Source organism: Thamnophis elegans, chromosome 6 (assembly GCF_009769535.1).
Source record: "Thamnophis elegans isolate rThaEle1 chromosome 6, rThaEle1.pri, whole genome shotgun sequence".
NCBI classification, from domain to species: domain Eukaryota; kingdom Metazoa; phylum Chordata; class Lepidosauria; order Squamata; family Colubridae; genus Thamnophis; species Thamnophis elegans.
In genome coordinates, this window is record NC_045546.1 from 36,030,252 (window position 1) to 36,036,044 (window position 5,793).

The window sequence follows — 5,793 nt, forward strand, 5'->3', positions numbered from 1 at the left end:
AGTATTTGTAACAACAAAAATGCATGATATTCCTATAAAATTCCTAGATATATGTAGTAATTGTTAATCAGTAGATATGGTTTCATAAAAGACTATGGAAACTCTTGAAAATGATTTTTTTTTAAAAAAAAAGTTGTTTGGTATTTGATTTCCATCAAGATAAGGGATCTTGACATGCCTAAGGAATGGAGAACAGAGACTTTTATTCTTACAAAAGCCAGATAAATTCCTTGATTCACCCTAACCAGCCTATAAAATTAGCTGTCAGGAACTCTCAATGTAAATCAAAGTAAATTACGTTTGCTCAGTGTTGTTATGTACAAACTAGCATTACTTTCCCTCTAATACTATAACATGTGAAGAATACTTAACACTTTTACGCAAATAAGGCAACTTTTCAAAGTTATCTCGCCAGAAAACGCTGCATGAGATTTCATATTGTTGCAATATGAAGTCCTTAGTGGTTATCACCTTCTAGACAGGTGTCTCATGATCTGTCTGATTAGACATCAGAGTTCTCCCTTGGTGCTGTTTCTCAAGGACATTTGCCAAGTTTGCATAATGTTGTTTTTCTTTTGTAGAGTTTCATTGCATTGCATGGCAACTGATAAAAAATCAACTAAAGAAGTATTCAGAAATTCTTTGCAGGAACAAAATTTGATAACTCTTTTGTTATTAAATGTTTCCTGATGAATTTTACTGTTATTCTATGCTATATCACATGTGAAGAAAGGCAGAAAGTGAAACCCACCTTTTTACAGGTACACAGTCCATGCTATAGAAAATTTAAAAAAATAGTAAAGGGATTCTTCTTCAAAGGAACTATGGAAATTCTCAGTCATCCAGGTCATGGTTGTCCCAAAGGTGCTTTTTCAAAAGGCAACTGGACTTTCTGGTTTTTCTTTGAAGATGAAATCAGAGCTGAAGAAGCTTCTTGGATGAGAAGCGCAATGTCTTCAAATAAAAACCAGGAAGTCCAGTTGCCTCTTGAAAAAGCACTTTTGTGAATACTTTGCAAATACTATTTTTAAATTGGATAGGGATGGATTCTCAAGTAAGTAAATTACAAAGTAATCAAATGCTCCTAAACCTGTGGTGGAATCCAGCCAGTTTGCACCTATTTGGGAGAGCCGGTTGTTAAATTGTGAACAATTTATCCCAAATCTCAAATGCTTTGAGGCAGACCTATACAATTATAAATGTTACTTTAAAGCAAAATAAATATTCTAACTAATAATGCATTAGATATACAGTACAATGAAGTTAGTAACTACAGTTTTGCTGATTGCAGCAATACTATTTTGAACAAGGAAAACCAGATGCTTTTTCCTCTTGCTACTTTCAAAGATGTCTGTATTGATGTTTCCTTTGTGTTTGGCTAGGCTAGCTAACAATCCAACACCATTTTAAAAATACCTTTTCTTTGGAAAACAAAATTGCCAATACATTGTGTCATTTGAATGATTTTAAATAAAATAAAATATTTCAATCTACAAATTGGACATCAAGACAGACTATTTATGTGTTGATATTTCACAAATAAAGGAATTTACACTTTATGTTTGGCTGAATTACAATTTTCCTTTTATATATAATTTTACTAAAAGTCTTAAATTTAGTTTAGTTTATTATTTATAGGCCGCCCTTTTCCCTGAGGGGACTCAGGGCGGCTTACAATTTATAGGGAGGGGGATACAAAACAATAAGACATAAATAAGATAAAACCTAACACAAATTAATATAAAGAAGGAAATGAAAAAAAACAATAAGTGCAAGGAAAGAAACAAGTTGAAAAATACAAAAGAAATATATATATAAAGAAGTTACTTCTGATATTCTCCATAGCGGTTATGTATAAATATATTTTAACCTCTCTGAATTCACAGCATATTACTCTTAATTTTATAATCTCTTCTATCTAATCATAAAAACCAGAGATCATGAGTTTTATCATTTTTACCAACAAGTCCATAAGAAGCTTTTACAATTTTCTGAAATAAATGGATGCAGTAAAAGATGGGAAAGGACTGAAAATACATTGTAAAGCTTTTTTCATTCCACCAAATATTATGTAGTGTAATAGTTTAAGTGTAGTATAAATGTATTGTTTGTCTAGATAGATATAGATATAAATATACAGACCCTCAAACACAGTTGATTATATTGGTTTTTATGGGGACTTTCTCCAATTTTAGAGACATTAACAACCTCTGTTTAGAGTTAAGAAAAGGGTAAAGCATTGCAGGCATTCTCTCTCTCTCTCAGGCTGTAGAATATTAATCTCCTCTTTTCTGATACTTTAACAGTCCAAGTTCTTCTTGATCTACATTCCTAATATGGATCAACTCATTCTTAATTAAAACAACAAATTTTCAAGAGTTAGCATTGCCTAAATCCATCTTTGTAACTCTTCTGTATCACAGTACTAGTGACTCTTACTTGCTGTTATATCTCCTTTTCTTCCTTTCTTGCTCCTCCCTATTCCCCTCCTTTTTTATAATTCAAGGTCAGCCTTTCCTTCTTCTCTGAGGAAAATCTTTCTCTGAGACAATAAACTAACTACCACATACTCTCTTACCAGGACAAGGTATTCATTTGAGTATCTAGGTTATCTTTATGCTTCTGAAACAGATTCCCAGGAAGGCATGGACTCCTGTAACCTGTCATAATATGCTAATCTAAAATGAGATTTGTTCAATGTAATCTGCAAGACTAGCCCATGCAATTGTTTTATGGTTCGATGTGTGATCTTATATTGGGCAATTCAGGCAAATCAAGTAATTGAGACCATTCAGTTAAATCATGAATTTTAAAAATGATGGTTTAGACTTTGTGTGAATATAATTTGACTCTTGAGAAGAAACTATGTTGGGAGATTTTGTTTTGTTTTGGTTTTCTTTTATGTTTTTAAGGAGTCTTTAGTAGCTGACCTTTCATGGCGTCCATGATTATATTCAAGCTGTGCCAGGAAGGCAATTGTATCATTCACTTAAAAATTGGGTTTATCAAAATATAGACATTTCATGAGCAAACACAAAGTATGGATGATTTGCACTAGGTCTGGCAAAGATTGAATCTGAAGGTTCAACAAAATCTTCAACTTTTCTAATTAAATTGAAATGCCAAAATAAGTTTGTTTTTAGCAAGTAGATTTGGAGTGATTCAAGATGCTTTTGAAGTTGGTTACAAGGAGACTTCTTGGAAACAATGATGGGATATTGGTGGAGCTGTTGGCCGCAGCAGAAAAATGAAGCAATGAAGAGATAGGCTCCTTGAAATTCTTCTTCAGAATACAGAGGAAGTCAGGATTGCCCACATATGCTCTGTACAGAGGCGCCTCTTGAAGACCCATAAGACAGTGGTCTACAGTAGGTGTTAGAGTTCTGGGGGCTGGGGAAAAGTCATCCTGTCTAAACTGTAGTTCAATGCCTTCAAATGGACACTGGGGTTGTGTACTTTCTATCTTCTATCTTTCTATCTTCACCTTAGGTAATTGATTCTTAGTGGCTTTTTGAATGTTAAGAAACTTTAGAAAGGCAAGTTTCATTTCATCAGGTGAGTTTCCTTTTATGCTTGATGAAAGAAATTTTATGCAAGTGTAAGTACTTTTAAAAGAAAAAAATATTTTTGAATGAATACCAAAAGTGTGGCTAGAATACTAATTTTGCAAAGTTATAAATGGATTAAGGAGCCAGGTGGACTTCAAAATATATTTTCTGACAATTGTTTAAAATCTTACAAAAATATATATGAAGACTTTGAAACCAACTGTAAGAGTTCCCTGGGGAAATGTTTTTGATTTGGGGGGGGGGAACCATAAGAGAGGATTTTGACTAAAGGGAACCAGAGAGAACTAAAGATTACAATTAGAGGAGAAGAGACTTATTAATACAGTTGACTGTGGAAGAATTCAAGGATATTTGGTAATGCACTCAGAAATTATTCTTAAAGTTGTTTGCTATTATTAAAATTATGTTAAAATAAACTACAGAAGAGAAGCACAAAAATGGACAAAACAGAGCCTGAAGCTGAAATGGATCTAAAAGTGGATTTAAAAATTCCAGACTACAAAAATTATAGGAAACATTTGCAACACTGGATTTACAAATGAAACCAGCTTAATAATGAACGGGATATCTATAATACATCAAAACAGTGTCTTGGTTATTTACAACTTATACTTGGAGAGTTGAAAAGGACCTTGGAGGTCTTCTAGTCTAACCCCCTGCCTAGGCAGGAAACCCTATACCATTTCAGAGAAATGGCTATCAAACATCTTCTTAAAGACTTCCAGTATTGGGGCATTCACCACTTCTGGAGGTAAGCTGTTCCACTGATTAATTGTTGTAACTGTCAGGAAATTTCTCCTCAGTTCTAAGTTGCTTCTCTCCTTGATTAGTTTCCACCCATTGCTTCTTGTTCTACCCTCAAGTGCCTTGGAAAATAGTTTGACTCCCTCTTCTTTGTGGCAACCCCTGAGATTTTGAAATGCTGCTATCATGTCTCCCTTCGTGATCCGTCAAAACCGCACTCGACTAAGCCGCGCCCGATTAAACCACGTCGCTGACGTCATCAACAGGGCGACAACAGCCAGCGCGGAGAAAGAAGGGCGCTTTAAATAGCGCTTTGAAAGCAAGCCGATTCAACTTAAGGTAAGGGTTAGGTTTAGGGCTAGCTTTAGGGTTAGCTTTAGGGTTAGATTAAGGGTTAGGGTTAGGGTTAGGTTAAGGGTTAGGTTTAGGGTTAGGTTTAGGATTAGGTTAAGGGTTAGGTTTAGGGTTAGGTTTAGGGGGGTAGGTTTAGGGGTTAATTTTAGGTTTAGGGTTTACAGCGTGCTTCTGTCTCCGTGCTGTTGTCGCCCTGTTGATGACGTCAGCGACGCGGTTTAGTCGGGCGCGGTTTAGTCGGACGTGGTTTTGTGGTGGAACCGTCTCCCTTAGTCCTTATTTTCATCAAACTAGACATACCCAGTTCCTGCAACCATTCTTCATATGTTTTAGCCTCCAGTCCCCTAATCATCTTTGTTGCTCTTCTCTGCATTCTTTCTAGAGTTTCCACATCTTTTTTTACATCGTAGTGACCAAAACTATCCAAGTATGACCTCACCAAGGCATTATAAAGTGGTATTAACACTTCAGTGATCTTGATTCTATCTCTCTGTTTATGTAGCCTAGAACTGTGTTGGCTTTGTTGGCAGCTGCTTGCTGCACACTGCTGGCTCATATTTAAATGGTTGTCCACTAGGACTCCAAGATCCCTTTCACAGTTACTACTGTTGAGCAAGGTACCACCTATACTGTACCTGTGCATTTCGTTTTTCTTACCTAAATGTAGAACCTTACTCTTTTCACCATTGAATTTCATTTTATTAGATAGTGCCCAATGTTCAAATTTCTCAAGATCCTTCTGTATCTTGAGCCTATCTTCTGAAGTGCTGGCTATTCCTGCCAGCTTGGTGTCATCTGAAAAATTGATGAGTTCCCCATTTATTCCCTCATCCAAATCATTGATTAAGATGTTGAAGAGTACTCGGCCTAAAATAGAGCCTTGGGGTACTCCACTGCATACTTCCCTCCATGTAGATGCAGTTCCATTGAGGACTACACTTTGAGTGTGGTTGGTTATCTTTCTTATGTTATCTTTACAAAAGATTTGTGTTAAATTAGTGAAGGAATTTCTAGGAGGAGTCAAGAGAAAATGTTAAGAAATAAACTTGTGAGACATTAATTGAAGAAATTAAAGATCAAGCTTTTAAAAAGCAAACATAAGGAATTTAAAGTGGATTTATTTGAT